The sequence below is a fragment of the Watersipora subatra genome, chromosome 7 (assembly GCF_963576615.1).
Source record: "Watersipora subatra chromosome 7, tzWatSuba1.1, whole genome shotgun sequence".
Classification (NCBI taxonomy): domain Eukaryota; kingdom Metazoa; phylum Bryozoa; class Gymnolaemata; order Cheilostomatida; family Watersiporidae; genus Watersipora; species Watersipora subatra.
The window spans coordinates 55,549,512-55,564,915 of NC_088714.1; positions in this window are offsets into that span (position 1 = coordinate 55,549,512).

A 15,404-nucleotide genomic window follows, 5' to 3' on the forward strand; every position below is an offset into this window, starting at 1 on the left:
GGTGATCGTCGATGATAACCATGTTCACACTATCACATACCCATCCGGGTTTGTATTCAGATGCTGATGCAAACCTGATGCAAACCTATCCCGTTTGCATCAGTAAATACTCTGGGACGTAATGTTCTCATTTTTCTTTTTAAATTTTTGCAAAGAAACCTCTTTGTTTTCGTGTGCTGGAATCAAATATTACTCTTGCAGTGACCATCATAAATGGAAATAAATTACGCTATCTGCGACTGCGTGTTACCAAACAGTTCATGGGAATGGTTCACATTTGAAAAGCTGTCGTCGATGCTTGGCAAAATGTCGGGAAAGTTTGACGACTGTTAACTTTCCCGACATTTCCGCGTTGCTTCGTCGATGCCATCAGTTTACGGTTTACATAATCGACCATGAATGCCGAAAGGAAGACGCTGACATACTACGATACAGTGTGAACCAGCCATAAGGCATCCAATGAGTTGCTTTTGCACCTGCATCACACTACTAACAATTATGCTTACTCATGTCAGCTGCGTAAACAAAAAATGAGCTGGAACTGAAGCGTATGCTATTCCACACTCAAGCTAATGATGGAAAAAGAGAGAACCAGAGATTGGGAAACAGCTATTTAGCATGTTATCATAATGCAACTAGAGCATTGCTGGTGCATTTCCATTGGCCAATATTGTGTTCATTAGAGGAGTCAGTGCATTGATTTAAAGGCTATATGGTAACAGTTCTTCCAAAAAGGGGCACACACGATCTTGGGAATGAGGAAAATTAACAATGATTTTTGTAAACAGACCTAAAAAATATTATGGAACTATCCTTCTAGGTTAAGTTGCAATAATAGGTTAATTGAAAGTGTTGTTTATGCTGAAAGACTTGCTTAGATAGAAACGGAGCCATGTGTTCCTACATACATGTATATGTGATTTCAGAAATTACTGTGCCTGTTGGGGGTCTGTGTTCAGCTATCATTTGCTGTTGGTACTTCTTCCAATTTATTTTCTAATGTTCTTGCAATTTAAAACATTTGCATTATGAATGTGTACATGAATAGTGACAGTAATTATGACAGTGGCTTATTAAATACAAAAAGTGTTACATTATAGTTCAATCTAAAATAATCCAAAATTTATGTTGCCAAACAACACTACAATAATCCCTTCTTTTTGCTGTCAATCAGGATTGATTCCCCGGTGAAGATAGAATCACTGAGAAAGAAACTAATAAACTTGTATCTAAAAATATTCACTTTTTATTAACTGTAAGCATTTTGCTCTTTTCTTCAAGGTCTAATAGACAATTTTGAAGGTCAATAGTATTAGAAGGCACGATGAAGGCTGTCACAAGTGCTTTGCGCATTTGCACTTCATCAAACATAACAGGATAACAACGTACTGCTGCAACTGCTATCACAATTATGTTCTCAGATCCCACTAGGCAAGATTATTAGAGAGATTTATGTATTTTAGTTTTGGTAATCACTGTTTTATTTTCTTTAGTTTTCATAAATATTTTTATGTCTCGAAGTACTGAACATGAAATCACACACATGCGCGCTACTTCTGATCTTGATTTTATTCATATTCAAGATAGTAAATAACTCTTTTCTACATATGACCTGGTTAGATACATCACAGCCTTCTAAAAACTCCTAGGGGCATAAAAAGTACTTTATGTTTTCATTAGTATATTTTACTAGCTGTACTACCCGACGTTGCCCGGGTAATAAAAAGGTCTTTGAGCAGAAAATTGATTTGTATTTAACATACAACAACATTTGCCATTCTAACCTTCAAACTACATATAAGGAGAAAAGTGTTTTGTGTAGTTGAAATAAATTAAGAGAGAAAATATAAACAACTTTAAAGGTTTTCAAACTTTGTCAAACAACTGTAACTTTCAAACTTCATAACTTGAAAAAAGTGTTTCGTTGAAATAAAATTGAAAAAAAAAAATTTAACGGTGTTAAAATGTAAATGTGAAATCATTAGCAAGTAATGGCTAAATATAGTCTGTTTTGCTACGATAACAATGAAAAAATATTTGGTATACAGTTATATGATTCTAGTTCGTTTCAGTGTTGGCATGCAAAAATTAGCATGCCAATTTCCGCATGCCAGTGTTGGCATGCAAAAATATTGAGGGTCAGGGGTGGGCAAAGAGCTAAATTTCAAACCTGCAAGATTTTGGGAGCTGCATAATATGTGTATTTACAGTATAACATTTCATACTGATAATACAAGTTTGGTAAGGGTATTGTAATTAAATTTATTTATTAGAATACTTTTACAATAACATTTAATAATGTTGAAGTACCCTAGGACACTTATGTATTCGCCTCATCAAACTTTCGTGTTTTTGCGGAGTCATCCTCTCGCGAAAATTTTATGTGCGAAACTAAACTACCATAACGAATGAGCGAAAATACAATATTAAATAGCTTTGTTAGATGATAGACAGACTCAGGTCTGTATTCACTGGTTGCTCGTTGGGGGCTAATGTTAGGCGACTAGATATGAACACCTAGGGGTATGGAGGGGGCGGTGTAAAGCCTCCAACAGGTTTCTCTCATATAGGGCATCAGCCGGGTCTCTCATGTGAAGTTTTAAAATTTTTATTGGAAAGTATCAACATTTTTTTATTTTTCGACATTTGTTTTGTTTTAGGTGATGTGACTGACAAGACGTTTTAAAATTAAAATAGGCAAAACTTGACATCTCTTTCTTTTGAGCGTTTTAACAAAGATCAATTTGCGGACTTTATTTTAAGTTCATTTGGAGGTTTTTACGCTTTCGATGGGACATGCCAAGCGGGTGTTTGGTAAAACTTGATAGTTTGCAAACCTTTATAAAAGGCGTTAACAAGAATATTTTGCCGCTGATGATGATAAAAATGACGCCTAAGAACTACTAAAAGTTGATGTTTTTCTCTATGGATTGGAATGAAGTGAAATTCTACAGCGATAAAAACCGTGTTCATGGCCATTGGGCAAATAACTTTTCAAATAAATGATGTTGAGGTCGAGTTATCTCAAGCAATTTATCATTGCGTTGGAACTGACCAAACAAATCCGTTCGAGTTAATCTTGTGTTTGAGATGAAATGTTACATTTTTTCCGAGGGCGAGTTATCCGAGTTTGACTGTACTTAGCCGTGAAAAATTCCCAAAAAGTTGGGGCAGCTCAGTTGGCCAGCCGCCCCAGGGAATACGGGTATGTTGATAGTCCAAGAAACAAATGACAGCAAGCGATCAAATTGCATTATCGACCTTGCCCACACCATTCTACGTGCAGTTCACAATTACAAACTAGTCGCAAATTGAATTTTTTTATCGGTGAACTGAACCTGAGGAATCTAATTATGTTTGTTCCACTGCATTTATTTTCACATCACTATATTTTCGCACTCATCAGAGCTGCGAAATTAAGTTGCTGCAAAATTTTACTCTGTATGCTACTCATGAAACTAAATACTGGCAAAATACAAGTGTCCTAGGGTAAGCCTATAGAGCTTTGTATAACTCAAAGTTTAGGGAGATATAAAAGATTGTCTATGGGCTGCTCATTATCTCTTGGTAATCTGGCTCTCTAATGCAGCATGCTATTCTTAAAAGCTGACACAAGTGATCTTGAGTCAAAGTAGATCTTAACATGCTCTTGATATTAATCATGCATGAAAATGCTGATTTACATATATATGTGGCAGCAAACGCATTTTGCCACCATCTTTCTAGATGAACAAGCTGTAGATAGCCTTTGTTGAAGCGTTCAAGTCAAAGCCCTCCTCAATTTCATCTATATCTGTACCTTTGAGGTTATGCAACTCCAGTTGCAGAGATGAGACATTAACACTCTTTAATGGCAACTGTGTAACTCACCCTCCATTAGGCCTTGCCTTCTGAGGTGCTTTTATGAAATATATGATGTTTTCAAAGATTGAAACCCACTAAATCAATTGTTGAACTCGTGTTGCAGCTTTTTTATGAAGTAAGTGTAATCAGCTGTACAAGAGATCATTTCTTCATCTAAAATTGCTTTTAGAGTAAGAAAGTGAAGAATATTACCTTTCACATCCATCAGAAACAACTCAAACTTATTGGAGAAGGCTTGAACAGCTGGTAGTGTATCGATGATGGTCTTGTTCTTCCCTTGAAGCTTGAGGTTCAGATCATTCAAATGACCACAGATTTCAACAAAGAAGGCAAGATCACTCATATCTTTAGAAGAGCGAATTGTCTTGCATTCAGGCTTGTGCATGTATTTAAAAATGATCTTAGCTTCTGACGAATGCTCCACAACCTTGACAGAGCATTTCCTTTACTTAGCCATCTATAATGTTATTGTATGTTAGTAAATCTTCACAAGTGGCATCACTTTCTTTGAGAAACTTTCTTCAGTTTTTGTGTCTGGGAGTGGATTGACTTCTGAGGAAGTTGATCATCTTTATAGCCTAACACATTGGTTGTTGAAAGTGATCATTCAGTTTTCCGCATATAACAGTTTGGTGGATGATGTAATGGAATGCTAGTATTGATGGCATAGCCTTCTATCTAGCTATGACACCTTGTTCTCTTCCAACCATGGCTGGTGCGCCATTTGTTGTTACAGTTACGCATTTGTGGAGAAGCATTTTCATATTATCAAGTACTTTAACAAAGGCATCATAGATAGCCTGACCCATCGATTCTCCTAATCCAACCAAAGTAAGAAGCTTCTCCTTCATTTCTTCACCATCAAAGAATCCGCAACACTGAGTATAAGATTAAAGCATAACACTATGCTTTATAGAGAAACATGCTGAAAGTTTATAAAGAAGCTTGTAGTATAAATGTGTGGGTTAATCACTTTGAAATGAATATCATAAAATAGGTGCATTCTTTTTTACTTGGAGTTGTGTTCTCTCTTTGCTGCCTCTTAAAATGCATTTGTATGACTTCAGCTTGCAACTGCATGGTAAAATTGACATTACCAGTTGTTAGTGTACACACAGTAGCCTATATACCTTACAAATACTGCTAATTGAGTTATGTCCATTATATCAGTAGATTAATCCATATAGCGATTGAAAAGTAATCTGCCTGTTCTATATGGGTTAGCAAACTCATACTGAGATAATCATTAATGCTTTCAATTTTACCAGTAGCAGTTTTCTTAGAAAGTGGTATTGCCTTGACTTTACCAATCACAACACACTTCTATAGAAAAAGTGTTTCCATAGTCTTAACCAGGCATTCTTTTACAGTCTCAGCATGAGAATAGGGATGCATCTCTTTTGCTAGAATCTTTGAGACTCGTAGAGAAGCTTCTGTAGCGCGTTTATCAGTAGCTGTGAAAGAAGCATATTTTCGGAAGAAGCTAGTGATTTTTGAAGTTTATCTAGCTTTTGATGTCTAGCTAAAGATCAAAGTAGAAATGTTGCAGTAAACTCTTTGTGCTTTGTCTCATGTTGTCGTTTGATGTTCGTCTTCTTGTTAGCGGAAATCGTTTCCTCGCACAATATAGACATTGCGGTTTGTCATGCCTAAAGATGAATACATATTCCAGGGCTCACTCATTTTAGAATTCTCTTGTAGATCCATTTATATTTCGTTTACTTTGTGAGGTTCCCATTGTAACTCTAGAAATGGTTCATTTTGTTGAAGATGCCATTTTTACCCCACTGCATTAATTGGCTTAATTGCAAATGACATGTTCAACTAAGACACAGCAGCTTATATAAGCCATCATGAGATCATGATGAAATGACTTCCTGATGAACATTTCTGGAGCATTCTAATTTTGTCATCATTAGGTCAGCAACTGGCGTGATTACATCGGAAAAGCTACATGCACAGGATGTCATGACTTATTACTCATGTGTAGGCTATATATGATACAGTAATATAGAGCAGTTTTAAATAAGCCTAATATGTCACAATGCATGTAGTTTTATAAAGTATATTATAAGGACATTTGTATATACGTCAAAAGAATTTGAATTTTCACTATGTTGAAGAAAAGCAACAAAATTTGCAAAGAGCCTCATACGGCACTAGAGCCACACTTTGCCCAGCCCTGTGGTAGGCTATAAATGTACATGTACATAGAATGGTATAAAAACCCATAGTAATTATCTAATGCATTCATCTCCTGGTAAAAAATAATCAAAATCATCCTCATTAAAAATAGTAACAAAACAATATGTTAACCTTAGTAACCATAGGTACCTACATTGACTTTAGTGCATTTTGTGGTTATGATCTGCAAGATATATGCAATATAACATTACAATTTAGGCTAGTACATTAAGAGTTTTTTCCTCCGAGACAAACGTGTAACATAAGCGCTGAATCTAAATTAAAAGAATTTAGTTTACCAAACACATATTTTAAGGAAGTTTTAGTATATTTTTTAGTAAACTTCAAACTTTTAACTAAAATTTTATCAATTATTCGTTTGTAAATCGGCCTTTACTATAATACATAACAGTGAACTCGCTATGGCAAGCAACGTATATTTCTTAATAACGAATATAATCATTACACAAAGTGCCAAATTTTAATTTTAAGAGACATAATGGTCGATATCGCATGGCAGGAAAAATTGCCCCAACAAAAAATAACGAAAAAGCATTGTGTTTCCTAGAGTTAGGCGAAAAAACATTTAATAACAGGGGCATTATTACATTTGAACGCAATGCTCAAATAATATGTCATTTAGCCTGTGCATACGCTATACCATATATGGTAGTGCCTTTCATCAATATGCCTTGTATAGTGCAGTGGTAGAGCACGTGGATTAAAAACTTGCGGTGGCAATCTTCATGAGTTCAAATCCATCATAATGTGAAATTTTAAATTCCAAGATTTTAATAGCTAGAGCTGGACATACACAAACACATACACACACAAACTTTGAGAAATATATATATATATATATATATAGCATATATATATATATATATATATAGCATATATATATATACATATATATATACATATATATATATATATACATATACATGTATATATACTCATGCTACATATATATATATATATATATACTCATGCTACATATATATATATGTATATATGCTACTCATGCTATATATATATATATGTATATATATATACTCATGCTACATATATATATATATATGTATATATATATACTCATGCTACATATATATATATGTATATATGCTACTCATGCTATATATATATATATATAGTGAGAGGTATATACATATTTAGATTATGAGATATATAAACATATATCTCATATATATATATATATATATATGTGAGAGGTGCGGCACTATTAGCCTTTGTGCAAAGCTCATCACTTTTGTGATTTGAGCACTCTGGTGCCAGCACATTGACTTTCTTAAAGTCTGCGAGGCAACTTAGTTGTTTCGTGGCAGGAAGTCAACTCTCATGGGTAATGGGATTTGTGTCCCTTGCCTAAGCTCTGAGCTGCACTGATGAGGCTTCAATAGCCGAAACAGTACTGTCTGTAGCATGAGTATATATATATACAGTCAAACATGGATAACTCGAACTTCACGGGACCGAGCAAAAGTGTTCGAATTATCAGAGCATTCAAGTTATCAGAGCACTGTCACAAGTCCATATATTTACTTATTTATTAGTAGATACATGTACATATACAAACTATAATATAAATCAAAAGCACAAATGGCTTGTTTCAAATTAAATGCTTCTAATGTAAAGTTTAAAACGTTTTCATGAAAAAGTATAGAGATTTTTCTATCACTTGAGATTGGTTTGTTGTTTGAGGTGATGTTATTGCCAGGACGTTTTTCAGATTGACATTGGCAAAACTTGATCATTGTTGAAATGCTCAAAAGAAAAGACATTTTTTTCTTTTGGGGTTTTACCCACGATCAATTTTGCCGTTTTTCTTGAAGTTTATGCAGATTACCTTACTTTACCTGGGATTCGTTAAGAGCAACACTCCGAGGCAGTTCAATTAGAAGTTTTACGAGGTTTTACGGTACATTCTATATCACTCACGCTTTTTTAATAGATACTTATTGAATGTACACACGTATTCTGTGTTTAGGTCAAACGATGAATAGTTTTTTGTAGCTCAGACAACGTATACGTTTAATTACAACATTTTTTAAGACGTTTTAAACATTCAACATTCCGACGTTGATTCAACACGGAATCAACGTCGGAAAACTATTCATCACGGGCTAGCCGAGTCACGCACTCAAGGATTTTCGCCACGCACATACAAAACAACATGCGATTTTTGTTTTGTATGTGCGTGGCGAAAATTCTTGCGCGTGTGACCCGGCTAGCCCGTGCTATTCATCGTATCGCAGTATAAATCAAATTTCACCAAACTTTTAGAAAAGTCGTTGACAAAAATATTTTGCCGATGGTGGTAATAACGACGCTTATGAATTACGAAAAGATGAAGTTTACCTCTATGGCTTTGAATAAAGTGATTTTCTAAAGCGAAAACAACCGTTTCGGTAGCTGTTGGGCAAAAAAACAGTTCGAATTAACAGTGTTGAGTTCGAGTTATCTATAGCAATTTATCATTACGTGGGAACGGACCAAAGGAAATGTTCGAATTAACCATGTGTTCGAGCTGTCCGTGGACGAGTTATCCATGTTTGACTGTATATATATTTGAAAAATTATTGCGAAAAAAGTAAACTTTTAGTATTTGCGTTACAAATTTGTTTCGTGCGGAGCACTCATCAGACGCGATTGTACTAAAATGAAAAGCTTTACCCTTGGTAAAGCTGGTGAAGCTTGGTAATGGTAATGGTAAAGCTTTTCATTTTAGTACAATCGCGTCTGATGAGTGCTCCACACGAAACAAATTTGTAACGCAAATACTAAAAGTTTACTTTTTTCGCAATAATTTTTCAAATATTTCATACTCCACTAATAATCTTTTAGGTTTTTAGTGTAGAGTTCTCTTTTTATATGCTTTTGCACTTGCTTTTAGTTAATATATATATATATATATATATATATATATATATATATATATACATATATACATATATATACATGTATATATATACATGTATATAATATATATAGACCAAATAAAATTTAAACTCAGGTTGTTTTCTCCTTTGCAGAGAATTCAAACATTTTCTTCTTCATATAATATATATATATATATATATATAGACCAAATAAAATTTAAACTCAGGTTGTTTTCTCCTTTGCAGAGAATTCAAACATTTTCTTCTGATACTACATGTCTATTGCAGGTTAGAGTTCCCAATCGCGCCTCAAGCTGGTATATATTACATTGGTATTCGCTGACATACCTAGAATATAATTAATATAATGCATCCATATTAATTATAGTCATGATTCAATTTTAATTCAAAACTTACCTTGAATGCGTTTAAGCTCTTCGCAATACGAACGAATAGTTTCGAAAACAGACCCGAGAGCGTTTTTTTCCGTCTCCAAGTTCGGATTGGCCTCTGCATTTTTTTGGGGATCTTGGAAATTGAAAGCTGAATAAAAGTAATTTGTACTTTGGTATTATATGTGAGAGTAGACAATTAGAATCATAGCAAATTAATGCCAACAACAACAACAAACTAAATGTAAATAGGTTTTACTGATTTTATTTATAGTTTTCAGTTAATGCTATGTTCTAGCAGCTTTTGAAAAACTAGCCTGAGAGCTAGTCAATTGCCTCAAGAGTGTGATATATACACTGATGTATGTGGAAATGAATTCATTTAAGAGTTCTTAAGTGGAATTTGCAGCTGCAAATAATAAAACAAGTAATTTGTTGACACTGTCCGATGCACACATAAAATCTGAAATACACTACATGCAGGAAAAATGCTCAGTAGGCAGCATTTAAACACACCACTTCACTAATAGCCTACTGATGAAGAACTTTTGAGCTGCCTTTGACATGAAGGGAAATGTGGAAAAGTTGTTACTTTGTAAAATTTACATAATTCTTGTCACGCATTTAACAATTTTTCCAGCCTTTTAAATAGAAATTGTTTCCTTTTAGTTTTCCTAACATTTATATCAGAATCTTAATATTTTTATTTCCTTAATAACCGTGACACACCCTGATGAAGTAGATGAGTAGATGTGATAGATCTAAAAGAAAATTCAGCTATTTGTATGGCAGATATGGTGGATGCATACAATGTTACATACTGTTGCTGCATGAAACACTCGGGCGGCCTCGACTAGCAGACCTCTGCCCAAAATAATCATTTAGGAAATCTTTCATGACACAAACTACTCTTAAATACCGTATTAAGCAAGAAGAATGACTAACTGAGCTACTCATATCATAATTGAGTGGCAATAAATTAATATCCGCCTTTTTGTTATTATTTAGGCAACCTGTGCTTTCAGTCATGGTTGCAAACAATTATTTATAACCCAAAGACAAATGGTGTGCCATTTTTTAGCCCATGAACCACTTATAGTTGACATTTTATGATAATCAAAACACTGAGCAAACACTAATACTTTTCTCCTAGAGAGCGACTTTAGATAGCGAGTGGTGAGAATTTCATGTAAGAGTGGCAGTGGTTCACCAATTTTTCTTGCTAAACATATCAAGTGACTAACACTACTTACGAGGTACTATGTATACTTACCATATGTTACTGGACTTATTCCACCTGCGATCTGAGAGTAGTTAACTACTTGAAAATCCATTTTATTGAATCCTGTTAAAGATAATTGATCTATATATTATAGCATATTCGATGATAGCCTATTCAATCTTGTTTATGCAAAATAATCTTATATTCATCATGCTATGGAACAGAGCTTCATGATCAAATGCTTACAAATAATGATAAAATAGCAGACAATTTCAGGTGTTTAATCTTCAAGTAAATCGCTAAAATGTACAGCACATACGCTTTTAGCGGCAACCTGAAAAACTATCACTGTCTCAACAAGATAACTCGGGAACATGTGAATATTTCCTGGTACCAACTATTTATAAATTTATGCTAAATACTTCAACCAATCATTATCGATTTTGACAATAACCCTCCTTTTGACCAACAATACAGCAATAAATTAGTAAGAACAGCATACAGTCAACTAATTGAGAAACATCATGTGGCAAGTATTGAAATGGCTTTAAAGATGAATTTACACAACAATTTTAGTGGATTTTATCAGAAAATACCAGTATTTTTCTATCATTTGTGATTGCTTTCGGTGTTTTAGATGATCTGACTGCCATGATGTTTCAAGATTAAAATCAGTAAAACTTGATCACAGTTAAATCGCTTCAAAAAGTGTCAAAATGACATCACTAGTTGCACTGCTGCCTTTCTCTAGCGTTATTGATATCGGCTATTGCGTTAAATTACAGCGTTAAATGTCTCTATTGCTAAAGTGCAACAATGAATTCCGTAATTGCACTTTCGCTTGAATCTGAACATTCCAAAAAAGGATCTCATTCAAGCTATTGCATCCCTCAACTGGGTAGGTCTAAAATGACAAATATTACATCATATTGAAGCTTGATGCCCTAGCTTTATTTGATTTTTCCTTTCATTTGCATCACTTCAATGGTGTAAGTTCACTTTTAACGTGACCGAGTGTGATTGATCTGTGTGAATCCAACCTATAAATGCAGGTTGATACATTCAGCTCTTGTTTATCGTTTGACAATGCCTGATGGGAGTTGTGCGCTGCCGTGCACGTTTGCCCAACTTTTTGCCTAATATTTATAGTCAATTCTAATCCTAAAACTTTCTGTTAACAGTTAGCAATGTTAAAAAAGTATTCGTGAAAAAAAGAAAAAAAAGGACTCTGATCTTATAGGACCAAAACTTTTATGCTTTTTTTTAACGGTAAACTCATATGTTAAAATTTAAAGTTTTTACAAACTTAAATTACTTACAATGTATATACACATAAAGCAAATAGCTTTTCCTAAAAAAATCATAGTTTACTATTTAGCTTAATGTTTATTAGTGGAACTTTAATGTAACCAGAGTTTGCTGTTATCTCAGAAAGTTACCACCAAAGAAAGACATTTTGAATGCCGTTGAACGTTCTTGCAAAATAACTTTCCGCTGACCGGGAAGATCCAAAAAGAAAAAAATTTAGCTTGAAGATATCATCAAGCATGAGAATCAAATCGAAATCATTTTTTCATGCTGTTGTAAAGGTAATATGCTTTTAAGTGTCGAGTGTTATATGCATTTGAGATATAACTTTAACATATAACATATAACTTGCATTTAGTGTTATATTATAAAAGGCAGTTAAAAAGTAGTGCATTTCGACATTTTGAACTTTACAATTGTAACAACCTTTTTGGAAAAAAGCATTTTAAAAGTTATCTTTTTGTTTCTCATATAGGAAATTTTACATTGTAATTTCCTGCAAGCTGTTTTTAAAATCCCCGCGCAGAGATAAACAAGGTATGTGAAAGAAGTTCTTGTCTGCGAGAGAAAAGCACCAGTAAGCATCAGTGTAAACTTCATAAAGTGTATGAAGACATATTTCTTGACTATAGGACAATAAAACACTGGGTTCAACGTAAGTAGAGTGATGCAAATGAGCCTGGTCAATGAGAAATCAATAACAAACAAATGGGAAGACTTCTGTAAATTCTGACAAAGTGCAATCGCAAAAGAGTGAATCAGCGTATCACTGATGATAGATGAAATTAATTAATCTTTAGATGTTAAACCATAACTGCCACTTATAGCTCTTATCATTTCTTTAGATTCTGTACTTTAAATAAAGATTGGTCAACTAACCTTCAAAGTCGTGAAGGCTTTTTCACAGCGTTTTCAAGATGTGATTGCATCAAAATGAAATTAATGAAATCAATCAAATGAAATTAAGACCAATAAAAGGCTAAAACATCAGCTACAACTTAATGTCGTTTTGTCTCTGTAGACTAATCCTGTCCAGAGATATAAGCATTTGAATGAGGCCATCTTTTAGAACGCTCAGATTTGAGCGAGTGCTTCATTCGTGACGTAACGAGTGATACATTTGAAAAGAGTCCACGAGCAATAGATATAAGATGTCTTCTTTAGCCAATCACCAGCACGATTTTTCATGTAAAGTCAAAATAAATGCTATCGCTAGCAAAATGCGTTGTCTGTGATATCGAAGTTAGGGATTTCGCTCAATTACTAGATTGGTACACCGACATCGATATTCACTGAATTAATTGACATCGTTAATTTACTGAATTACTGGATCGAGGCGTTTTATTGACGAACAACATAATTGTAACAATGTTTCCAGCTCCTTCGAAGGTCGACTCAAAAGTTTTCTGAGCGTCATGTGGTTAAAGTTTGGGGCAGACAACGTATGGTTAGAGATGACAGGCGTCAGCAGCGTTATGCTGACTGACGATGAGAATGAAAGTAAATTTATCTTTGCCTTTGAGTCTCCTATATAATATATCGGAGACTCAAAATCAGAGATAAATTTACCTCCATTCTAGGAAGTGACATTATAGTCTCAAACAGGAAGATAGAATATGAATGTAAACACAAAAGTATATATTATATATTATTGCATTTACATTCAAATTCTATTTCCCTGTTTGAGACTATAATGATATAAAGATGGGCGTCTTAACCCTTTGGCAGGGGAAACGACCAGAATGTCGTTTACCGGTTGCGTGGGGAAACAACATTTATGTCTATTTCGGTAGACGTTTATAAAGCTGTCGTCTAGTAATATTAAACAAAGGATATGAACACTAGTAAGTTTTAAATATCATCAACAAGATATCAGTCGATGATTTACAATATGAAACGATTATCTGAGAGGCGTTGCTTTGTGCTAAAAGCTAAACAAATCGCGATTCCTTGGAAAAAATTAAAAGTTGGAAAAACCAGTCAACATCGGCTCGACTTTCAAAACGGTAAAATAAAAGATTATTTTATCCTGCGATCGTTAGTGATTTTTGTCTGATTAGAATAAAAATAATTCAAATGATAGAAGTGATGTAAACTTTTTGGACTTATAATATACTTGGAATATGCAGAAAAAACGATCGTTATGGTGGCTCCCACGGCTACGTTATAGCGTTTGACTCTACCGAAAAAAATGCTTCCAAGCATTTCATACAGGGACAATTGCACATGGTTGTAAATTTTTTTGAGTAGTTGATATGTGAATGAATGTATATATACAAAAATTTTTGTTCATAGAAATAAATTTAAGATTTGAGCTATGCATGTTCATAAAATATCGATTTTATTGAATTTTCGAAAATAAATTACATGAGTCTCGGTTGTTTTTGGGGGGTTTATACCTGGTCAAAGGGTTAAAACCCATTATTATCTAAATTCATTCAGTCTTCACAACAATCTCAGTATTTTATGAAAGGTAGATAAGCTATTTAAAAATGCTCGTAGCTTGTTACAGGATGTTTAATAGGCTGAATGCTGAGAAAAATGAGCTCAAAAATGCGCGACTTTATCCTAAGCTAGCTTTATTATCACGTTTTTTGGGCTCATTTTTCTCAGCGTTCAGCCTATTAAACATCCTGTAACAAGCTACAAGCAATTTTAATAGCTTATCTACCTTTCATAAAATACTGAGATTGTTGTGAAGGCTGAATTTAGAATATAATGGGTTTTAAGACGCCCATCTTTATAATTATAGATCGGACTAAACATCCTCAACTTCCATTCCCAAAAAGCTAGGTTACGTCAAATATTTATGGGCAGAGCTTGTTGTGCCGATCGTGTTGTTTTCGAGACGAATATTGAAACACTGTAAAAAAGCCTTCATGACTGTGAAAGTTAGTGGACCAATCTTTATTTTCAGTACAAAATGGGAATCAGCGTGTCTGAGTTACCTAGAAAATATGGTAAAAGTTGTATGTGACAGTTATGGTTTAACATGGTAGCAGTGTTTTAGTCAACCATTGTGCCCTAACATGTGTGCCAAATGGGTTCCCAAGCAATTGATGAACTGTCATAAGGAGGCGTGTGAAAGAGCTTGCTCTGAGCATCGGCTACCTGACAGTAATCATCAAACCTTCTCAATTTGAATATTGACAGAAGATGAGAAATGGGTATACAAATTATGACGTATAGAAAAATCCACCCAGGGGCATTATCCCACCTTGCTTAAAACCAAAAGGTTTTACCGACCAGACCATGGAAACTGTGTTTTGGAAAGTAACTGGAGCAATATTGGCAGCTGACTTGTGCATAGAAAGACCCTCATAAGTCTGATGAATACACTGAAACACTAAAAAGCCTAAAACCAAAGATTACTGGTTTTAGGCTTGCTTAGTGTATTATGTCAGCATCACATACCACACTCTACGTAAGTTTAAAGGCATGTGAGACATTCACCAGCTCTGATTGAAAAACTCATCAACATGGGCTTTTGCCCCCTATTCTCTTTTTTAGCAGCTTTACTTTGTTGGTCCATAA